At 51.6% G+C, this 23,760-nt stretch overlaps 1 protein-coding gene across 2 annotated transcripts in view; it reads left to right on the plus strand.

The window, feature by feature from the left end:
* The first annotated feature begins 1,931 nt into the window (after positions 1-1,931).
* Positions 1,932-23,760, plus strand: part of PC (pyruvate carboxylase) — a 96,048-nt gene continuing 74,219 nt past the window's right edge. Inside the window, exon 1 of one of the 2 annotated variants that reach the window (XM_045855322.1) lies at positions 1,932-2,067. The gene's annotated coding sequence lies outside the window, so the exon portion shown is untranslated. Of the gene's footprint in view, positions 2,068-18,033; positions 18,164-23,760 lie in introns of those variants that run through there. The other variant, XM_045855324.1, reaches the window with a different exon arrangement.

The raw sequence follows: 23,760 nt of genomic DNA on the forward strand, positions 1-23,760 counted from the left end.
ATAAGAACCATGGACTGGGGCTCAGGAATCTGTGCTTCCCACTGGCACCCTGGTCCAAGGAGATTCTGTCCCTGGTAGTACAGAAGCCCACTCTGAGAAATGCTTTTTCTAGCCCCAAGAAACTCCCCACCCAGGCTTTTGCCAGGGAAGGTTTCTGTCTGCGATGAAATACCCCTCCCAACTTTATCCTCCGGGGGATCTCAACCTGGAGGTAGGAGAGCCCAGATGGAGAGGTGTCTTGTTTCCTAATTAAACGTGAACTAGGTCATTTATGTGCTTGAGCTAACTGTTCAAAATCCACTTCCTTTGTTCACAGCGGCCCATTTTCTAGTTCTCATTCAGTTTCTTTGTTCAGACCTCCACCTGGTGGTGTTGACCAGGAAGCCACCTGAACCTGGGTGGAGTCACCTGCCCTCTGCTCCAGACCCAGGAGTTCAAAGGGACCAGCCAGGACTCAGCCAATGGGTCCCAGCCCCTGTAGCATGGCCAGCTCTAGAGCAGGGCCTTGCCTTTCCTGAGGGACGTGGGGAGCCCACGTCATACACGTACACAGCAGAGGAGAGAAAATACAGGCAGGAAGAGTTGAGGTTACAAAGTAGTTACACACTAGAAGACTAATAGAGACAAGCAAGTGAGAGTTAATGTCCAGCAAATCCAAACCCTTATGAGGAAATCAACCCAGAGAGAGTAGGAGCCTGCCCAAGGTCACACAGCTTCAAGTCTTTTCTGCATGAAGAGAGTTGTGAGGTAGAACGTCCTTGGACTTGGACATCTAATAGAATGTCAGCTCTATGGCATGATGGTAGGAGCTGTGTCTTTTCCACCACTGTGTCCCATAGCACCAGGCATAGCACCGGGCCCATCGTAGGTGCTCAGGTGTTTGTTAATCAAATGAATATATGAATCTGGAGAAGGGGGATTTTAATCCATTTCCTGCTACTAAAATGGCTATGTCGGATTGTCCCAGGTCGGAGTTCAGCCAGCTAGGTGGAAGGAAGGACTAGGAAGTTGGAGAGGCAAACACAACACAGTTAAAGAGAATGGAGTTGCATTATCTCTGCATGCTCAATTAGCAATTTTTAGTTAATAGGACGTTCTCATAGCCCTTGATCCTCCCAAATGACTGGAAGCAAGTCATTTTTTCTCCACGCCTTGATTATCATCTGATGTACCATGTATTTTATTTGTTTATCGTCTGTGTTCCCTCACTGGAAGGCAGAGATTTGAGTTTGTGTTGGAGACTCCCCTATCCCCTGGTTGGCACAGAGCCCAGCTTATGACTTATGAAGCTTTCCGTTCAACCAAGCCTTCTAAACCCTCTAGGTCCTAAGTGGCCTCAACTTGAAGAGTAGGAGACTGAGGCTCAGAGAGGTGAGATTGCTTGTCCAAGGTCACACACACACGGACTCCTGCCTATCACAACCCGTCCCACAGCTGCTAAAGGACACACTCCTGTAAACCCGTGAGCCATCCCCTTCCCAAACCCTTTCGCAAACCCTTTCTTCCGACCTTTTCTCCATCCGCTTGCATGTATTTGCGTCTAGCCCGAATCCCAGAGCTCCGGAACGGTCTGTTTTGCTTGCAGCTTTGGGAGACACGTGCTGCTCGGGTGAATGAATCGCACATCCCCACCCCCTCCGACAACCAATCACAGGGCTTCGGAGCCAGGCCACTTCCGCCTATTGCGGACTGCTGCCTGAGCCGGGCAGCCCACGTGGGACTCTGTAGACAAGGGAGTAGGCGGTGGTGCGCCAGGGGCGGGCTCTTTCAGCCTCGTCACCAATCCAAGAGCCCGCCGGGGACGCGAGGGGCGGGGCTGACGTGGGGCGCCAAGACTTAAACGTGACGGGCAGACGGACGTAGGGAGGAGTTCTGAGCGGGGGAGTGGTGAGTGACGGAGCCCACCGTCCAATAACAGGAGGGGTTGGGCTACTTGAGCCAATAGAAAGTCCTAAGGCGGGGCCGGGACTGCAGCAAGTTTAGTTGCGCGGAGACCGCAGCTGTTCCCTGTCAGTGGAGGTAGCGTCGGTAGAGGCGGTGGCGACGACTTGCGGCGGTGGCCAGAAGGTAAGTGGCCGCGGCGCTGCGCACCTTCTTCTTCCCGCGGCAGGCCGGAGCGGGTGGGCGTGCGCCGGCGCCGCCTCGGGGGACGCTTATATAAGGGTCGTGCGTGCCAAGGCAGCGCGGGTTTCACGAGTGACGGCTAGAGGAGACAGCAGCGGGCGGTGCGCCACGCAAGTTGCGCCGCCCCTCCCCTCCCCCTCTAGCGGGAGACCGTCGGCGCGAGCCAGTCGCCCCGCCACTCTGCGAGCATCCCTCCCGTGCGGGCGCAGCCGGGCCTTTTCCGCCCCGCGCCCGTGGCAGCCGCCAGCGGCCTTATTCATGCTTTTGGGCCCATTTTGCAGATGGAGAAACTGTCGCACGGAGCCCGAAAAATGCCTTGCGCTAGGTCCCTGAGGGAGGGTTTGAACCCGAGTCTGTCAGGATCGGGAGCCCAAGTTTTCCCCATCACACTGGAAGTTGCTCAGTTCTGAGGAAAGTCGTGGAGTGGAGGGCGAGGGTTTTCTGTGTTCCACGTGTCTCCTGTAGGATTCTCCCAGTTAGCCTGTGGAGTAGTCTCGGCTCCATTTAGTTTCAAGTGTGGAAGCTTGAGGCGCCCAGAAGCAGTGATTCGGCCAAGGCTGCTCAGTTAAGAGGTGGGGCTGGGCTCAGCCCGTTACTCACACCGCGTTGAGCAGTTTACAAAGTGCACTCGGCTGGGGGCGGTGAGGAGCAGCGGCCGTCTGGGAGGCGCCCTCCTGGGCAGGGGAATCGGCAGCCTTGGCTTTCAGGACATGCAAGCAGGTTCCCACCAGCGTGACTTGCTTTGTGTACCTTGAGTTGTTTTCACCTCTGGGGAGCGTTTCTCTTATCTCCTGAATGCTGGGCTGAGGCCAGGTCCTGGCTCCCTGGCAGTGTTGAATTTCTTAAAACCCTGATTTTCCACTTTGTGAGAAAGTATGCCAGGGCTCGTTATCCCCATTCTGCAGCTGAGAAAGCTGAGGCTTAGAGAGATGCCAATCATATTCGCCAGACCACAACTAGAGCCTCCTGAGTGTACCCAGAAGTCTTTGTCTTCTCCGTTGCTCCCTTACCCACTGCTACCAACCAACAGGCCTGGCTTCCCCTGACCTCCTTCCCCTGCCTGTGACGCAAATACTCATGCTGGGAGTGCATGTGCCCAGCATTTCTATTAACTCAGAACTCCAGCTTTGCTGTCTGCCCACTCTCCATCTTCACTCTGGACTCGTAATCGCTTGCTTTTGCACACTTGCCACGTTCAGACCTCTAGACCGAGTGTGGAGACAGGACTTGGGAGATGAGATTAACCCTGTCCTAGAACTGCTGACAAACTGACCAGGGGGGAGAGACAAAGAAACAGAACTTGGGCCGCAAGTCAGCATGCCACAGACGTTTGCAGAGAGCCCGTGCTGGCTGGTGAGGGCTGGCCTCTCTGAGGGTGTGGAAGAGGAAGTCAAGACCCACAAATCAGGCCAAGCCGCATACGGAGGCCAGGGAGAGGAGAGATGGACTGGTTGAGGGCTGGGTGGGATTGGACTGGGGAAAGCTCTGTGGATGGGGTGAGTCGTGAGCCTCTCTTGATTCCCCCGCAGCTGGCACTGAGGAAGCGGTGATCGGATTTGAGGGGCCGAGGTTTTATTTTGGAGGAGGGGTAAGTTTTCAGTGACTAGAACCTGCAAGAGGTAGGCTGAGGAAGGTGGGAGGGGCGTGGGAGAGAAACAGCACTTCCCAGTGGGGGTGAGAAGTGTTCTTGGTCGCTGTGAAGAGGCCTCTACAGACGTGACAAGGTGAGGGCACGAGGTGAGGTGCTGGCGAGGCAGAAATGGAGCTGGGTCTGAAGGCGCCGGGGGCCCTGGGCGGGGCTCTGAGGGCCCAGCAGGAGGCCTGAGCTACAGGTTGTGTCTGTCCGTGTTCTAGAAAGCCGCGTGTGAGCAGGCGTCCCGTGTTACTTGGCGGCTGCCCTGCCCTGCAGGAAGGAGCTTCGTTCACTGTAGTTGTTCGATATTGATTTGTTGAATTGAATTAGGCCGTCATCCAAAGTCCCCACAGTTTACCTCCTAGTCCCCTCTGTGCCTTATCTCTCTGTCCTGAAGCCTGCTTCAGCTTCGGTGGCCCTGTCTGTGCCAGTTCTCACCTCCGGGACCACCCACTGCCCAGGCAGGTTTGTCCTGGTGGCGTTGGCCTCCGTGGATCCCTTTGTGCCTGCCCAGGCCGCTTGCCCTTTCGTCCTCCTCCTCGCTTGCTCCTTGTCTCGCTCCCAGTGCCGTGGTCCCGGGTGCTGGGCTAGGTGGGCCCAGACTGTCCAGATCTCTCAAGCACTCGGCAGCATGAGCCAGGTGCCTCCACCAGGTAAACAGTCCCCTGGAGGATTAGCGTGAGCCTTCCCTTTGGCTGCCTCCCAGTGGCGTCCTACCCTCTTCCGAACGGGCCCTGCGCCCTGTACCCAGAAAGTGTGCCGTGTGTCATCCGGAAACGTCCTTTCAGGAGTGGGACATTTTGCCTGCTTGCTCTGGAGCCTCACCTGGGCCCGAGGGACCACCCCTTCCTTCACCTGTTTGTCTCAGCCGCCTCTAGCCTCAGCTGTGGACTTCTTCTCCAAACTGCCAGAGGGGCAGGGCCCGATGGGGGGAGATGGGAAATGCCGCAAAGGATAAGCCCTTTTCTCTTTACCTGTTGAATGAAAATATGTGACCCCACCTATTGGGCTTTTTCTTCCGTTTGACCCAACAGGCACCCTGTTCTGTCTGCCTCAGTCCACATGAGACTACCGGTGTTGCCCCCAGACTTGCTTCTCAGTGCCTGCTTTCCCACTGTCCCCGGCGTCCTTGTCCTCTGCGGGACTTGTCCTCTCCTCTTGTCCTGTCAGAATTGCTCATCAGGCTTCCCTGCATCAGGACTTGCCACGTTTGCTCAGTTGGACAGGGCTTCTCTCTTTCAATAATAATGATAAGTAGTGATATATTATTAATAATAAAAGCCAGCCTTTTATTATGCGGTGACAGGGACCTTGCTAAACCCCTTTCATGTATTATCTTTTTAAAAGATTTTATTTATTTATTTTTAGACAGAGGGGAAGGGAGGGAGAAAGAGAGGGAGAGAAACATCAGTGTGTGGCTGCCTCTTGCGCACCCCGCACTGGGGACCTGGCCTGCAACCCGGGCATGTACCCTGGCTGGGAATCGAGCCAGCGACCCTTTGGTTCTCAGGCTGGCACTGAACCCACTGAGCCACACCAGCCAGGACTCATGTGTTATTTAATCGTCACAACAACCCTGCGACAAAGGTACTGTGGGTGAACTAAGTCCCCCAGAGTCAGTCCCACAGCTAGGAAACTGTGGCTGGGGTCCCTCTCGTGTATTATCCTGTTCTTACCATCTATTTATTGGCCCCCAGCAACTTGCTTTTTGGCATTTTGGGAGTGGTGCCTTTGGGAGCAGTGCCTATGGAATGTATATGCCCAATAAATATTTTTTTGAATCAAATGCCAAAAACATTCATTCTCAACCTTGACATAATCGACCAAGGCATCTGGTTTTCTCGGAACATGGATTCAGTTCCTTTGATGGCTGTCTTGCCTGCGTCTCCATTCTGTTCTTTAATTACCAGCGGCTAGAGCTGAGTGACAGGTGTGGCCTTTTCAAAAGAAAGCAGTCTGTAAACTCCCTAAAGTGGTCACGTACCACCAACCGTGGGCTCCCCTGGGTCTAATCACGGGTGCACTGTTCCGTGAGGCGTCTCTGCAGGAAAGGAGCTGAGGACACAGTCGGGGAAATAGGAGACACGGCAGCTCGCGGACCGTGTAGGACAAAAATGAGCGTCAGGTGCGCAGTGAGAGGGGGGCCAGGCTCGGGGAGTCTCATCCGGAGGAGAGGGCGCTCCTTCAAGGCCCAGCGACAGCTCTGCCCGGAAAGGAGGCCTAGGGCTGGGTAGAAATGCGCAGGAGGAGAAAGCACTTCAGCTGAAAAACGGAAGTTTCTAGAACTTCTTGTTCTTGTGTAGCGGGTGCCAGAAAAGGGTTTTACTTAAATGCTTCTCACTAGGCTCGTTGGCTAACATCTGTGCCCTGTGGCCGGGCGTGGTGCCAGCGCTGCGAGTGTTGGCTCATCGGGATCTTCCAGGACGGGCGTCGTTGCTATTCCCATTTCACAGATGAGGAAACAGGCTCTGAGTGGTTACGGGCGCCCGTGGCAGAGCAGCAGAGGCGGAGCCCAGGCCTTCGGACGACAGACCTGGGGTGCTCGCAGCCCTGCGCTCTCCCGGCACCCTCCCCGGCCGTTGCTGTGGAAGCTAAGTGACAGTTCTTCCCCGGTTCCAAATCTGTGTCCTTGCCACGCCTAGGTTCTCAGGGGAGCGCCCGGGGAAATGGAGGCAGTGCTTCTTTCCCCTTTACTTTAGATAGCGCCTGCCTCTGAGAGCTGACGAAACCCGAGGGTAAGTCCTGTGCCTGAGTCCAGGTCGTGCGGTGGGGTGGGTGTGGGTCGTGTCCCCACCAGCAGCTGTCAATTTCAGCAGGCCTGGTATGTCAGCTCTGTGGCTCACCAAGTCAAAAAAGCCAAGCTCTGGTTTTTGGAAAATATAAGCAGTCCTTGTCTGTTCCCAGTCCTTTTGGGTTTTCACTGGAAAGTGACATCTAGCTTCCTGCTGGCTCCAGTTGGCAACTGGTCAGCCTGCACAGGAAGCCCTACTTCTGGAAGGGGGTGGCTTGGGACGCTGGTCATGGGGAGGGTGGCAAGGCTCCTCAGGACCAGAGAGAGCATCTCTAGGGCTGGGCAGCCTTGGAGCAGACCCCTTGAGTCAGCGTGGAGAGCAGGTGCCGGCCGGTCAGTCAGTGACTGGGGAAGCCTGGGGCTGTGACTGTCAGCTGCCCATCAGACACCTGGTGTGCTGTCACAGCGGTGTTCCATCTTTGGGCGTCACAGTGACAGGGGTAAAGGTGGAATTCCTCTCTCAGAGTGCTCAGGTAGCGCTGCCCTCCCGTATGACCTCCTGCTTTTCAGGTTTCCCTCGGAAAGAACCCCCTTCCCTCCCCGGCCGATGGCACCAGGCTGGGTGCATCTCCTCAGCCCATGTGCCAAGGCCCTGGGGCCAGGTCCCAGTCCTGCTGCTGGTTCCGGGGAACTCCCTGGCCAGGCGTGATCCTCACGGTCTGTCTAGCACGCCCCGCCCCAGCCCCTGCATTTCAGACGTGCTAACACTCTTCCCTCACCCACAGGCGCGCCAGCTGCTATCCCCACTTCACAGCCCAGCCCGCTGCCCTGGGGACTTTGTTGCTTTCTCCAGAGCTCGAGTTCAGCGCTCAGAGTCAAGGTGCCTTTGCACGGGCGTTTTTCTTGGGTTTCCACCCGTTGTCCAGGGATTGCCCTCAAGAGACCCTTCGTGACCCGCAGGAGTTGTCCTCCTTCCTGAGATTTTCCCACGGTCCCCTGTCGTCCTAGCTCTTAGGCCAGCAGCAGCCTCGCCTGCGTTTTCTTAGCTGAGCTGCGGAGGGAAAGTGGCCACTGCCCTGTCTCTCTGCTCACTCTCCTCGTCCCGTTGGTAGAGTTGAATGTTATTGCTCTACCTTGCGTCCCTGCGAGGAGAGGTGGGGAGCCGGGCGAAGGCCCCTAGGGACCTGTCTTAGAGGGCTGAGAAACTGGGGCCCCAGAGAAGGCTGACGAGCAGAATTCAGTACTCTGATCCCCACCTCACCCCAGCCCCTTGCCTGTCGTCCCCCAAGTCCAGCAGGAGGGAAGGGCTGCCTTCCCCCAGGTCATTTCATTTGTCAAAGCTTGTTTGGTCTTCAGGCCCTAGACCCTGCTGCGTCCTGGAGCTTTGCTCGTTACCATGACCTACCATGACCGAGTCCCCTCCTCCTCGGCTATTGTCTCCTTGGTGATTCTGGAGGGAGGTGGGTGTGGGCTCGTTTTCATTTATTTATTTGTGTATTTTTTAAAGTACGATGCCAGAAGGCATAGCCCCAGCACGCGCTCATTGCTGCTGTCCCTGCCTCCTTATCCTTGGCTCCAGCCGGCCAGAGAAGGGGGCAGGGGCTGCTGGGTCACCCAAAGCTGCTCTAAGGACATTCCACCAGCTGTGCGTGGAACGGGGCCAAGCCCCACGTGTGGCAGCTGCCTTCTGATGACATCCATCCCTGGCTGAGGCTTCTGGGAAAGCTCCGTGACCCGGCTATGCTGAGTCATGCTTAGTCTCCGCAGATACTTTCTGTCATCTTTCGTCTGTCATCGGCCGGCCCGGAGTCTGGCAAAGGCTGCAGTGACTCCAGAGTGACCTCATGCTGCTAATGTCTTAGCAGCTGGACAGCCACCAGATGCTTGTCCAGATGCTTTTACTAATGTGCTCTTTATCGATAAGAAATTTATTAATGTTACTAAATCATTAACAATAAATGTATTACTTATTCTGAGAAACAGTGCTCTCTTACGACGAGGAAACTGACTTTCCGAGAGCCCGACTTGAGGAGTGTCCGCTGAGTGGCACGTCCAGTGAGGTTTCCCAGCGCCGCGCCCCGTCCTTACCTGTGGTTTTTGTGCGATGCAAAGATTATTCAGAAGTTACTTTGGCTGAAAAAATAAATTTTTAAAAAAAGATTTTATTTATTTATTTTTTTAGAGAGGGAAGGGAGGGAGAAAGAGAAACATCAATGTGTGGTTGCTGGGGGCCGTGGCCTGCAACCCAGGCGTGTACCGTGACTGGGAATCAAACCTGCGACACTTTGGTTCGCAGCCCGCACTCAATCCACTGAGCTATGCCAGCCAGGAATAAATTGGTTTTCAATTTGTTAAAGTTACAAATTTGGAAATCTAGTTTTTCCTTTAAGGGCTAGTCTTCCAAGTTTAGCTTTTCAGTGTAGCCTATAATCTTTCTGTTCTACTTATGATTCTAGAAAATTTTAATAATCACTTTGAAGGGGCCTTCAATTCATACTTGATCTCATTTGCAAACTTAACTCATTTGAAAGATTTAAATTAAATTTATAAATTACATTTAACTTCCTTTAATATTTCCAAATGTCTGGTTAATAGACATTCCTAATACTTAAATAATTCCTGCAAGTCTAATAAATTAAGCTGACTTTTAAATTTTCTTAAACATTCCTATATTCCTGTGTTTTAGAACAACTTTATTGAATTATTTTCAAAAGTATTTGTAATTGAATTTATTGGGGTGACATTAGTTAGCAAAATTTTAGGTTTCAGGTTTTCAAGTGTACAATTCTATAATATTGGGTTGGCCAAAAAGTCCATTACGCTTTTTCCATGCGATGGCTCCAGTAGTGCTTAGTTGTCTTTAACTTCATTGAGAACAATTCAGTTAGATTGTATTGTGGCAGCTGCCATATCAGCGTGCATTTAACAAAAACTTACCAAAATTGGTGAATTTTGGGGCAGCTACTTTAGTACTGGAGGTGGAAGAAAATACTCAATATTTTCAGCATATTATGCTTTATTATTTCAAGAAAGGTAAAAACGTAACTGAAACACAGAGATTTATGTGGCATATGGAGAAGGTGCTGTGACTGATTGAACGTGTCAAAAGTGGTTTGCAAAGTTTCTTGGTACTGTTGACATTTTGGCCAAATAACTCTTTGCTGTGGGGCTGTCTCATGCATCGGAAGATATTTAGCAGCACCCCTGGCCTCTGCCTACTAGCAGCCAATAGTGGGAGAGAGCCAACATACTCAAAATATCCAAATCAATAAAGTTATTGGTGAAAATGAAATGCGCCTTTCATTTTACAGAAACAAACCGAAAGGACTTTTTGGCCAACCCAGTGCTTCATCTGTAGGTCGTGTTGTGTGTGCACCAGCCAAAGTCAAGTCCTCTTCGGTCACCACTTATCCCCGCTTAACCCTTCCTGCCTCCCCACTCCCTTCCCTCTGATAATCACCACACTGTTGCCTGGGTCTATGAGGTTATTATTATTATTACTTTTCCTAATCCCTATTGATGTATTTTCACTGTAATAAAGTGCACATACTTAAAGTGTTGTACAAATATAAGTTCTGACACGCATACACTTGTGAAACCTTAACCTCAATTAAGATAGACCACATCCTTCACCGTCGGGGGTCCTCCTGCCCCTCTCCGCCCCCCACCCCCCCATTCCCAAGTCACCACTGAACTGCTTTCTGCTACCACGGGTTGGTTTGCATTTTCTGGAATTTCACGTGTGGAGCGGTACAGTAAGTACCCCTTTCTCCCTGGCTTCTTGCACTCAGCGTCGTCGTTTCGAGATTTGCCACATTTGTCAATAGTTCCTTCCTTTCCGTTGCTGCTCAGTATCCCATCCTGCCGCTCTCCCACAGTTTGTCTATCCGTTCCTTCACCTGTTGTTGGTCGTCTCAGTTGTTTGCAGTTTTTAGTGATTATAGACAAAGCTGCCGTGAACGTGTGTGTGCAAGTCTTTTTCTGGACATGTATTTCCTTTTGTCCCGGGCAAACGTGTGGGAGTGGAGCGGCTGGGTCATGCGGTAGGTGTAGGTCTAACGCAGACTGCCCAGCCGTCCCCCAGAGTGGTCCTGCCATTTTGCGCTCCCACAACAGCGGACGGGAATCCCAGGCCCTCCACGTCCTCACCAACACTGGGTGTGGTCAGTCTTTTTAATTTTAGCCAGACTAAAAGGCGCATAGTGGTGTCTCCTGGTTTCAATGTGAATTTCCCTGGTGAGTAATGGTACTGAGCATCTTTTCCTGTGCTTATTTGTCATCTGCTAATACTGATTTTAAACTTAGTAAAATTCCTACTTAACATCACAAGTTTAAACCAACTTCGTTACATATTTTAATTGGCATCTTGAGGCTGACTTGTTACTCTGAACAGACCAAATTTCCTTGAACATTAATGTACACAAAGTAACAAACACACAGCTTTCTTAACGCAAAATTACAAATACCATGGTTTTTTATTTTCTTAGAATATTTATCCTTAAAAATATTTATTATTTATTTGAGAGAGGGGACGGGAGGGACAAAGAGAAGGAGACATCGGCGGGTTGCCTCTTCTAGGAGCCCAGCCTGGACCTGAACCTGCAGCCCAGGCACGACCGCGCCGGTGGCCTTTCACTTTGTGGGACGACACTCAACCAACGGAGCCACACCGGTCAGGGCAGGGTACTTAGTTATATCTTCCTGGGATTAAAGAAGCTTACCTAACGAGGAAATAATGACAGGCTCTCAAACTAAAGTAAATTGATTTTCTATGCAACTTTGGAGTTTCTTTCTCAATTGAATGGCATTTCCTTATAGTTTAAAAGGTGCATGGCTAGGGTGAAACCAGGTCTTGACTTTTGAATCCAGCTGCTAGGCAGAGCCCTGATTCATTGCCGCTCGGCCCCCAAATGGGGACAGTCTCATCCCCCGTGTGGCCTAGATGGAGGTACCACGTGGTGTAATACTTTCCTCAGGGAACTCGGCACCTCCCGGTCCAGTGGCTGCACCAGGTGACGGGATTGCATCCATCTGTTTAAGGCTTCCTTTCTCACGCACCACGGCCACGGGGCTCGGTGGACTGCAGATTCCGTGTGTCTCCCAGGGCTTTGTCTGACCAGGGGCTAGTGCCAGAGCGGGGCTAGAATCTGAGGTCAGTCTTCTGAGTCCGGGCCTGGCATTTCCGCCCCATCCATGTCTTGCATCTTTTCACGTGAAGAGAAGGGGAGTGTAGCACTTAAGAGTCGTTGGTTTCTGGTCAGGCTTGGTTACCAGGAAGTGCCGGCACCTGAAACCCATGCCTGCCTTTTCTCGCTCATTAGTTTACACACCCCCTCCCCGCCAGATGGTGAGAACCCTGACTTCTCCCCGACCTCCCCGTGGAGAGCTGCCAGTCTCTTCGGAGGGACCATTGCTATTAAATTCTTGACAGAGATTTGGATCCTAGACGACAAACAGCTCTGGACTTGCATTACTGTCCTGGTCACCACTGTGTGTGGCCTAAGGCAGCTTGTGGGTGGTGAGTGGGACCTTGTTGGAAATTATTAACGTAGTCTGAGATCTTTCCTGACGTCGGGTGTTGACGTGGCCCCGTATGGGTAAAGAGGGAAGGTCTGTAGGGCTCCAAGAAAAGGATACTTGAGTGGAGGACTTTTAGATTCCTACTCTGCAGGAGTTTGTGTGTGTGTGTGAGAGAGAGAGAGAGAGAGAGAGAGAGATCTTACTCATTTTCTTTTTTTATAGTAGTCAGAAACAATTTTTTTTAAAGATTTTATTTATTTTTAGAGAGGGAAGGGAGGGGGAAAGAGAGAGAGAGAGAGAGAGAGAAACATTAACGTGCAGTTGCTGGGGGCTGTGGCCTGCAACCCGGGGCTGTGGCCTGCAACCCAGGCATGTGCCCTGACTGGGAATCGAACCTGCGATGCTTTGGTTCGCAGCCCGCGCTCCATCCACTGAGCTACGCCAGCCAGGGCAAATCTTACTCATTCAGCCAGGGCAAATCTTACTCATTTTCAGAGGGAGGGGAAGCAAGGGAGAGAAACATTGATGTGGGAGAGAAACGCCAACCACTTGCCTCTAGCACACCTCTAACCGGCGGCCTGCCCACAACCCCGGCATGTGACCCAACAGGGAACTGAACCAGTGACCCTTCGGTTCACCAGCGGGCACTCAGTCCACTGAGCCACACCAGCCAGGGCGTCTGTGGGAGTTTTAAATGCAGTCTCTCCCCACCTTTGGCTCTGAGTGGCCTCTTCAGGGTGGTGAAGGAGCACTGTGTATCAAACGGTGGATGATGGCACAGTAAATGACGGCAGTGACGTCAGTGAGGGACAGAATCTGTGTCCAAAGAGAGGAAAATGTGCTCCACCACAGGGAAGGGAGGGAACACAGAGAAGATTAACCTAAACCTTAACAGAAAAGCATTCGACACAGGTAGTTGCAATTCTAGAAATGTAACCTAAAGTACAACGAGACAAGCATACAAATGTGCTAGGCCTTTCAGGTCAGCATTTTTATACTATAAATAGGAAAATACAAAAAAACACATCCGAAAAGATCGCTACAGATGCAGTCTGTTCGGTGTCATTCTATTCAGCTTTAGAAATAGCCCATATACCTAATCAGACTGTCACTTTAAATTTACTGCCACGGAACAAGAGCCATGACGCTTTTACATGAGAAAGGTACACTACACAGAATATATAACATCTCATTTAGGTTACTTTGGGATGCTATACAAACATTTTTTTGCTGGATGCTGAAATGAAAGTTACATGTTTAAAACATTTTCCCATGTCTTTTAAATTTTGAAGAATCAAACTTTTAAAAACTGTGGAAGGGTGCAGCCCTGGCTGGTGTGGCGCAGTGCTAACCAAAAGGGTGCTGGTTTAGTTCTCAATCTGGGCGCACGGGTGAGTTGCAGGCCAGGTCCCCAGTTGGGAGTGTGTGAGAGGCAACCGATCGATATATCTCTCCCACATCAATGTTTCTCTCCCTCTTTCTCTCTCCCTTCCCCTCTCTCTAAAAGTAAATATATAAAATCTTTTTTAAAAAGAAGGGATGGATGCAATTTATAACACTAGCTGGGGCTTAAGATCAGGTGCAGGATATTTAACATAGTTTTTCTCTTTTACCCCTCTTCTCTGAAAAATTATTCTGGGAAAGAAAAACCTCTTTCTGAATTCCATATGAAGTATAGATTCCTGAGGGATGGTGGGCTTGTTAAAAGGTGCTCCTCCATAAAAGAAATGAGAAAAATGGCAAAACCCGTCAAGAATCGACTTGTTTAGAATTCTGGTAATTAACCAAAGACTTACAGTTATCTTACCAAGGGACATGTATTCAAGAAAAATGCCTGAATCTTGTTTTCAAGAACAACAAAAAGTCATGGGGCATACAAAGAAACGAGAAAAAGGGCACATGCATAGGAAAAGAAGCAGTCAGTAAAAACCGTCCCTGAGGAAGCCCAGATATTGTATTTTATAGACAAAACTTTATTCTACTTTTAAAATATTTATCTATTTTTAGAGAGGGGGGGCGAGGAACATTGACATGAGAGAGAAATACTGTTTGGTTGCCTCTCGTACGTGCCCCGACTGGGGATTCTGAACCTGCATTCCGGGCCTGTGCCTTGACCAGGAATTGAACCAGCGGCCTTTTGATTTGTGGGATGACACCCAACCCACTGAGCCACATTAGTCAGGGCCGTCAAAACTTTAAATCAGCTATTTTAGAGTATGTCTGAAGAACTAAAGGAAAGTACCTTAGCAGCTAGAGATGATTAATAAGTGATAGAAATTACACACACACAAAAGGATTAGGAAGCTCTGGAATTGAAAAGTACACTAACTGCAATGAGAAAGTCACCGGAGGGGCTCGGTGTCAGGGTTGAACTGGCAGAGGGGAGACTCAGCGAAGCTGCTGATGGGGCGACGTAGGTGCGCCAGTCTGCGGAATGGAAAGAAAAGAATGAAGGCAAGTGAGCAGAACCTCAGACCCTGTAGAGCACCACCAAGCCTAGCAACACACACGTAATGGGAATCGTAGAAGGAGAGGATGGAGAGGAAGGAGCAGAACAATTATTTGAAGAAACAATGCCCCCCCAAATCCCAAATTTGATGAAAAATAATCACTGATAACCCAAGAAGCTTGGCGAATTCCAAGTAGGATAAACTCAAAGAGATCTACTTCTCACCCTATCATCATCAAATAAAGAATCTTGAAATCGACAAGAGACGAGCCACTCATTACATACAAGGGATCTTCAATAAGATTAAGAACTCATTTGTCCTTGGGGACCACGGGTGCCCAGAAGGCGGTGGGATGAAACCGGAAGCCATGGGATACCTTCAGCTACATTTGATCTTTGAGTCTTAGATGGCTCCGATCTCTTATATCTTCAGGTATAACATGCCAGTTTAGTCCCTAAAAAATAATTGCTCAAGCTTCTTTTACACTTGACCTGCAAGAAGTCTGTCTTTTACCAAGTTCCTCTCCTCAAGTATTTCTAGAAATACCTAAGGATTGCTTATTATATGTTTTACCAGGCCTGGACCATACATAGTATGGGCTCAAAAACTTTTTGGTTGGCTGAATGAAATCTACCTGGGTTTCTTGTTTCCGTGGCCAGCTGCCTGTCCACTCCTTTCTGCAAGGCCTTTCCTCCTGGCTCAGGGCTGTTGCCTCTCTCCTCACACCATTTTGCCTTAAACATGCAAACAGACCTGTCTCATAACTTCTCAAAACACGGTTTTTAAAAATATTACCAAATATTTCACCAAAATTTTACTTAATTCCTGGGGACAGCAGAATGGAATTACAATACAAAAAAAAAGCTTGGTCCCCAAATGTGAATTCAACCTTTACCACGTTGATATAAGAAACATACAAACCCATCGAGAATTTTATTAAGAGTTTATTTGATCCAATCTGATGGCACACACCAGGGAGTAAGATCTCAGATGACAGTTTTGCAGCTTCTTTTATGCACCAGAGACTAAGGAAGGGGCTAAGGCAGGAGGAAGCAAGGCGCAGACCTGGAGTGCAGGATAGCCAACGAGACCCTGTGCTCCCTTGGGGGTGGGTATGCCTCCCAGGGGGCTGAGGAGGAATTACCCCAGTGTTTCAAAGGTATGCTCACCTGGATGCACAAGCACAATGAGCAGGGCTGGCTGAAGGCCAAGATCAACCTCTCGCTGAAGTTACAGGCCTGGGGCGGACTGCCCACCACACCCTGACCAGTTAGGGGCTTCTGATCAGATCAGCCCGTGGGGCTGCTTCCACTGGTCTCCGCACTTTTACTACAGAACCCCTTTTCTCCCACGTGTGTGCAGCACTTTTTGGTTTTATCATTTTGTCAACATAAACGTTCAAACCTGTAGAGAATTTCTCTGAGTTTATTTGAGCCAAGTTGACAAAACTTGCCGGGAAGCAAAATCTCAACGGATTGAGAAAAGGCTCTGAAAAATATCAGTTTTACCACATGTTTTATACATCCACGTCAAAGGCGAAAGGTGGTTACAGGAAATTCACTGGTGATGGGTTAGGGAGCCACGGGAGGAAGCAAAGCAGGGAACTCCCTGGGAGCAGATAAAAAGTACAACAAACAGACACACTTCTTTTGCATTTGTGGGTACTGGACAGTTAACAGTTAATAGTTAACACGATAACAATAACAGTGAGGGGATTTGTGGTCTCTGCTTCCTTGGGGCGGTTGTGCCCTGAGGGTGGGGAGGAAATTCCTGACCTTCCAAAGCTGTGTCATCCCAGATGCAAAAGGAGGATAGGTTCAGTTACCGTAAAGACTGACCTTTGTCAGGGAGGACATGGCCCTGGGACGTCACTACCTGACCTGTCATGACCTGCGTTTAGTTAGAGTTTTAATTTCAGGCCATCCTATGTGGTTCCTTGGGTCTCTGAGTTTGTAAGGCCGCTACACAGGCGTCCCCCGAGCTCGCCGGGTTTAGTGCGTGGCCCTTTTTCGCCTGCAATTTCCTCTGACCGTTCTTACTGGCCCTGGGTAAGGGCATGGTTTTGGTGTTTGTGGATGAGGAGCCAGAGGTTTCAGTGGGCCCCATGACTCACCCAGCTCCGCCAGTAAGAGGCAGAGCCGAGCTTCGAAAACAGCAATTCCTGGCCGCAGGTCCTTCCTGCTGTCCCACAGGATGTCAGTGTGATGTCCCAGTGTCCCTGTGCACAGGAATGAAAAGAGCAGTGAGTGGCTCTGTCTTTCCTACTTAAGGTCATCTCTTGATGGGGGTTGGCGGCTTCTATAACCAGAGGCGGCGGCGGCGTCACCCGCACCTGCGCCTCCCCCTCCGCCGTGTTGCCCGAGGCCGTGTCAGCGAGCCCTGAAGGTCTTCCCCCGCCTTCTGGATCCTCACTAACCCATTCCAGCTGGCTGCAAAACAGCCCTCTGTGTTTTTGCCGACTCGGCCACCTTTCCATCCTTTTTCCCTTCTGATAGTCGTAAGGGGCAGTTTCAATGTTCGGCAGAATAAATTCCCCATGATCTCACCCTGAATTTTCTCAACTCACAGAGCGGTTTAAGGAGGGCGAAAGTTATGACTGTGCCGTATTCCGAGAGACTGTTCTTTCCTCGAGCATGACCGTGCGTCTTTCCCGGAGGCCGCAGGCTGCAGGACTCTCTGCCCTGGGTCACCTCCCCTGTGGTGATTGCTGGGGAACACATGTGCTCAAGTGGTGGCTGTCGGTGTAAAGAAGTGTCCAAACCTGTAAGAACTTGTATGAGTTTATCTGAGTCAAGTTGACGGCAATTGCTGGGAAGCAAAATCTCACAGGCTTGAGAAAATGCTCTGGGAAATGGCAGTTTACCACTTATTTTATACACTGGCCCCAAGGGGGAAGATGTACAGGGGTTACATGATAGATTGGGGAGGCAGGAGAAAGGAGATTGCCTCGGCATTCCAAAGATGTGCTATTTTAGACGCAAAGGAACACCAGACGGGGCTCAGTCAAGGTGCAGACTGACCTTTGTCAGGCGCAGGCTGAGTCAAGGACAAGACCACCTGCCGTGACTTGCGTTTAGTTTGAATTTCAGACCATTCTGTGCGGTTACTCGGTCTCTGAGTTTGTAAGGCTGCCACGCAGGCCTCCCTGAGCTCATCAGCGTTAATATCGTGGCCCTTCCCGTGCACGTGACCAGTTGACAAGGGGGAGCCCTCGCTGCCGTGGGTCCGCCGAGTGCGGTTCCCAGGACAGCAAACTGCCGGCCTGCAGAATGAGTGCAGAGGGTCACCGGGGCAGCGGCTGAGGGCGGGGCTCTGGAGTCGAGGCTCAGGAGTGGCGTCCAGGCTTCGTCCCTTACCAGCCCTGTCCCTTCCGGCAAGTTCCTTAGCCTCCTTGAGCCTTGATTTTTCTCATCTACAAAACGGGGCCACGTGGCCTTCCTCACGGGGCTGGTGGGGATTAAGTGAAATGAGGCGTGCTGAGGCACCCAGGAGGCACGTGATAGCGGACTGTGTTAATGGTGCAGGGCGGGGGCGGGCTGGGGAATCACAAGGGAACTGCGTGGAGAGGAGAAGCTCTGCGTCCCGGGCCTACAAGCCGAGGGGATTGTGTCGGGTGGGTGGCCGCTCAGGAAGGACTTCTCGGAGAGCCGGCCCTTGAAGGAGGTGTCACACTCGGATCCGTGGAGAGGAGGGGACGGCACGCAGGCAAGTGGCACAGGGAGAAGATCCTAGCGACAAGAGAAGCCAGACAGGGAGGTGCCTCGGCCTCACCGGCGGGAGGAAGGCAGGGAAGTTCCAGGAGAGCGGGGGTTTGCGTCTGCGGTGTCCACTACCCAACCCGCAGGACCCTGGCGCTCAGGAAGCCCCTCTGGAAGGGTGGATGTCTTGGGGGAGCAGTGAGTGTGAGGGCCGGGGAGATGCATTCCACGGAGGTCCAGCTGAGACCATGAGAAGTCTCCGAAAGGCTGCAGCCTCTGACCACCCACAGCTGCGTGGGCTTTTGAGAAACTTCTGGATGCAGCGGGTCAGCTGACCTAGAATGGGGAGCGAGGAGGTCAGAGCGGGGGACTAGGTGTGAGAGGCAGTTGTCACAGTTCAGACAGCGGTTGGCCTGTGCACAGACTAGGGAAGGAGCAGCGGTGGGAGGAGGAAGCAAACAATGAAGAAAAGTCCCAGGGTGAAGTGGAGACTGGAGGACTCTGATCAGCAGCTCCGCCTCCATCCTGCAATGCAGCGCCGGGCAAGCAGCCCGTTCTTATAGCTAAAGGGAGCTGACCCGGCCTGAGGCCTGGGGGGAAGGGGTGAGGCAGAGAAAGGGAGGGAATGGGGTTGGGCTATTAGAGAAGAGCTAGTAGGGCCAATTCAAAACTTCCTGAGAAAATGGAGTTTGCTGGAATCCAGAGCAGTTAGTCCTAGGAGCTTACCTGGAGTCTGCTCTCTGGGGGGGTTGGGGGGGGTGGGGGGGTCTAGCAGAGACCGAGCTGATTTTCCCCAGCTCTTGCTCAGGGCCTTCCTTCCCTTTCTCCCGATCTTGGGCGCCCGCACCAGTGACAGTTTCTGGGGGACACAGTGGCACGAGTCTGAGCGGCGAGCCCACCGGAGCCTCTGCTGCTCGGGCAGTTGGGCTGGGAGGACTGACCCCGAGAGAAGCGCCTTGGGGTTCCTGGCGCTTTCCCTGGACCCCGAAGCCAGCATGGGCGTTTCCTCCGACGACAGGAGAAAAATGCTGAGGTGCCCTAAGTTAAATGACAGCTGGCCCGGGAGAGAGAGGGAAAGAGAAAAGGGCAGCGATTAACCAGTTAGTAGCAGTGGGCCACCTGACAGCAGTGCTCACCTGCGTGCTGCAGCTTGGAATCCCCCTCCAGCTGCTGCCTGAAAGGAAGCAGCTGCCCACCAGCGGCCTCGTGGGCGAACTTCCAGGAGTGGTGCCCACGAGCGGTCAAGAGCAGTAAATGTGTTTTCCCTGCGGACGGTGCGCCTGCTGTACAGCTGCCCCTGCTGTACAGCTGCCCCCCCCACCTTCCCCCGCCCCCTCATCTGTAGCCAGTGTACGTTCTTTCAGAACAACTTACCTCTTCCTTCCCCCAAACATAATGTATGAAAGCACCTGGGTTTTCAATGTAATTTTGACATAAATGATCCCAGGGTTTCAGGCTTGGCGTCTTCCCCTCCTGGCCCTGCGGCTGGGGGTTCAGACTGCGCGTCCCAGGACCCAGTTCTTTTCCAGCTAGCAGAAGCCCTTCCTGAAAAGTTTTCAGCTGTGAATTTTTGTTGTTGTTGTTGTTGTTGCTTAACATTGAGCAAAACCGTGTATTTGTAGATGTTAGATGTGAGAGGTCTTTGGTGCATGATGAGGGAGGCATTTTGGAGAGAGGGGTTCTAGTGTACTCGGAATGTGAATTCATAACTGGTTTCTGCTCTCCTCCCAGAGACTTGGTTTTCATGGTTCATGTGTCGGAACTTGGGAATGGCGTTTGGTCAGAGCAGACGGGAGGGGCACCCCCTGAAGAGGACAAGTACGCGAGACGGAAGTCAAGTTGGGGGCCACCGTGCGCTCCCTTCTAGGGGAAGGTCGGAGTCTAGTCCCGAGGCTGGCCTCTCTGTTTTTAGAACTCCAAGTCCGTTCCCTTTCCCCTCCTGGCTGGCTTCTCCAGCTGCAGAGAACACGCAGCTCAAAGAGGCCTTTCCCCCAGGGGGCCAACGAAGGGCGTTTCTTGGGCAGAGGGCAAACACAGCCATTCACGGCAGATTTATGGGCCCAGAAGGACATTTCAGCCACTGCCTCTTGGAGATTTTTGTTCCCAGATCAGCCAGCCTAACAGAGTGAGCCCACGGGTTCAGTCATCCTTGGGGTCCCAGCCGGGGATCTCTGATGGCGTTTTTTAAATCTACAAGAGTTGTGACACTAAATCTGTGTGTGTGTTCTCAACACCAAGAAATTCTCCAACTCTCTGACGCCAGCTGAGGGCCCTACCATTTCATTCACTCCTGACACCGACCCCCGGGGCTAGCACAGAGCTCGTAGTTAAGGGCCCAGCCCCACAGGACTGCCCCCTAGTTCTGTTGCCGGTCACAGCCCCAGGTTGCCTGCGCCTGCACTTCTGACCTAACAGCTATAGATAGGGGATGCCCACAGTGCCCCCCTTAGGTCTGGCCATTTGCTATAATGGTTCATAGAACTCAGAGAAACACTTGACAAATGACAGCCAGATGGACGGGTACTTGGGGTGAGACCCAGAAGGACCCCAAGCACAGGATCTTCTGTCCCCACGGAACTGAGACATGTCACTCTCCTGGCACCTGGCTGTGTTCCCCAACCCGGAAGCGCTCTGAACCCTGACATTTGGGGCATTTTCGGAGGTTCCATCACATAGGCACATAGGCGTGGCTGGCCCTCTCCCCTCCCTGGGAGTCCAGGGGCGGGGCAGGAAGTCCCAGCCCTCTGGTCACATGGTTGTTTCCTCTGGCCTCCAGCCCCCCCGTCCTGAGGCCACCTGGGCATCCACCTGGAGGCATCTCGTTAACATGAACTTGATGGTTGCTTGAATGGGGCTTATTATGAATTTTATAAAAAAGGTGTTCCTCTTTCCCCTATTTCTCAGGAAATTCCAAGGGTTTTAGTTTTAGAAGAACTTGTGCCAGGAACCTGGGACAAAAACCAGATATAGATTTCTCATTATATCACACTACCCCAGGTCACTGTGGGATTCTGGGCTCGGATGGGCTGAGTCCTCCCCTTGCCATGAAGTCATTTGAGAGGCTGGAGTGCCATCTACCCTGAAAACCCAGGTGGCACAGGCAGTGACGAGGCAAAGGAAGCCCCGGTGTAACCCGAGTAGCTCGCTTAGGGGCACCACGCTGAAACCTAGTGGTCGTACAACAGGTTACCAAGTGGTAACCCAAAGGGTTAGGGCTTAACAAAAAGAAAAGTTCTGTATCTTAGCTAAATTCATAACTCGTGTCTGCTACAAACATTAAAATGTACAAACGTCTCCTCCTCTTCCTCGTGGTAACTGATTTCCGCTCCCCAGAGGCCACCTCTGGTTAAACTATCTTGTCTATCCTTTTAGAGGAGATGCGTCCAATTAAAATATAAGCGTATTTCTATTCTTTTTCCCTCCTACGCCCTCTGCTCCAGGCCCTTTTCCCTTGTCAGTGTAGCGGAGACACGTCCCGTGTCCATACGACGCCTGGCTCCCTCTATTAGGTATATGCTACTGCACAGCTTATTTTTTCTTTCTCCATGTGTTTACTGCAAAATACATCACACTTACAGAAGACATATTTAAAGCACACACACATTAAACCAAAATAATAAAGTGAACATCTGCGTGCCCACCCCCCAGGTTAAGGAGTGAAAGATTAGGACCTTAGAAGCCCCACGCGCCCTCCCCGGTTGAAGCCCCCTCAACCCCACAGCTGTCCTGACTTTTGTGACAATCATTCTCTCGGTTTTCTCGGTAGTTCTACCACCTGTGCACAACCTCTAATAGCCTATTATTCAGTTTTGCCTGATTTTGACCGTCGTGGACGTGGAGTCAGTGCTGTAGACTTCAGCGTCACCATTGGGATCCGTCTCTGTGATGCATTAGCCCCATTCATTCTCGCCACCACGCAGCTGTCCGCTGCGGGAATGCCCTCCAGGGCCCACCCCTCCTATGCCAAGAGGCCTTGGGCTGCTTCCGTGCTTTTGTTCTTCGGGGCCACACTGCTGCAAACATTCCTGTACGTGCTGTACGTGAGCAGCAGTTCCCCAGGTGTGAACTAGGAGCGGGACTGCTGGCACGTCCAGTTCCCGTAGGTAATGTGAGACTCTTCCCAGCAGCAACGCGGAACATGGAGTATTTTCTGGTCACCCACACGCCGGGTGTTTGGACTGCAAGTGTGTGAGGGCTGTCTTGTGATTACAGCTGCTCGGGGCGAGTTCTTTTTGTGTCGCTAGCTGCTCAGTGACAGGGGCTGAGACGTTTGATTTTTCTCGCAGGTGGCTCTCGGGGGTGCGGAGAGGTAGGCGGGGTTCGTTTCTGTTTCACGCTGAGGGCGGGCGCACCTTGTTTTACTGTGTGTCACTTTTCCGCACTCCGCAGCCATTGCCTCGTCTGCAGATCGAAGGGCTGTGGCAGCTCTGCGTTGAGCAAGTCTGTCAGCTGTTTCTCCAGCAGCGTTTGCTCCTTTGGCGTCTCCGAGTCACAGTTTGCTAATTCTCGCTGTATTCCAAACTTTTTCGTTACTATTACATTTGTTAAGGTGATCTGTGATCAGTGGTGTTTTGAAACTACTATGGTAATTGTTTGGGGTGCCATGAGCCACACGCATACAAGGTGGTGAACTCAATCGATACACGTGTGTGTTCTGACTGCTCCACCCACCAGCCGTCCCCCATCTCTCTGCCTCGCCTCAGGCCTCTCTGTTCCACGAGACTCAACTCTATGTTGCAATTAGGTCAATTAGTAACCTGCACTGGCCTCTAAGTGTTCACTGAAAGGAAGATGAACCCATCTCCCACTTTAAGTGAAAAGCCAGAAATGATTAAGCTGACCGAGAGAAGGTTAAGTCAAACACCAAGATAAGCTGAAAGCTAGGCCTCTTATGCCAAATAGTTAGCCAAGCTGCGAAGACAGAGGGAAAGTTCTTGGAAGGAAGTTAAAAGTGTTACTCAGTGAACACACAAATGATAAGAAAGCCAAAGAGCCTTATTGCTGACAGGGAGAATGTTTTCGTGGTCTGGATAGAAAAAAATGAACCCAACCACAACATTTCCTTGAGCCACAGTCTAGTCCAGAGCAAAGCCCTAACTGCTTTTGATTCTAGAAGGCTGCGAGAGGCAAAGAAGCTGCAGAGGAAAAGTCTGGGGCTGGCAGAGGCGGGTCCTTGCGGCTCAAGGAGAGAAGCCGTCTGGAGGCGCTGCCGCGAGCTTTCCAGGGGATGGGCTGAGATCATTAATGACGGTGGCTGCACTGAACAGGTTTTCAGTGAAATAAAAAGCCTTATATTGGAAGGAGATGCCATCTAGGACTTCCGTAGCTGGAGAGGGTAGTTCTACCCTCAGTGCCTGGCTTCAAAGCTTCAGAGGACAGGCTGGCTCTCCTGTTAGGGGCTGATGCAGCTGTGACTTTAAGTTGAAGCCAGTGTTCATCACCATTCCCAAACTCCCAGGGCCCTACGCATCACGCGAGGGCTACTCTGCCTGTGCTCTGTGAGGGGAACAACACAGCCCGGGTACCAGCACATCTGCTTATAACATGATTGACTGAGTATTTTAAGCCCACCATTGAGACCTGCCACTCAGAAAAAAAGATTGC

The sequence above is a fragment of the Phyllostomus hastatus genome, unplaced genomic scaffold (assembly GCF_019186645.2).
Source record: "Phyllostomus hastatus isolate PE091 unplaced genomic scaffold, TTU_PhHast_1.1 phas_scaffold_11, whole genome shotgun sequence".
Taxonomy (NCBI): Eukaryota; Metazoa; Chordata; class Mammalia; order Chiroptera; family Phyllostomidae; genus Phyllostomus; species Phyllostomus hastatus.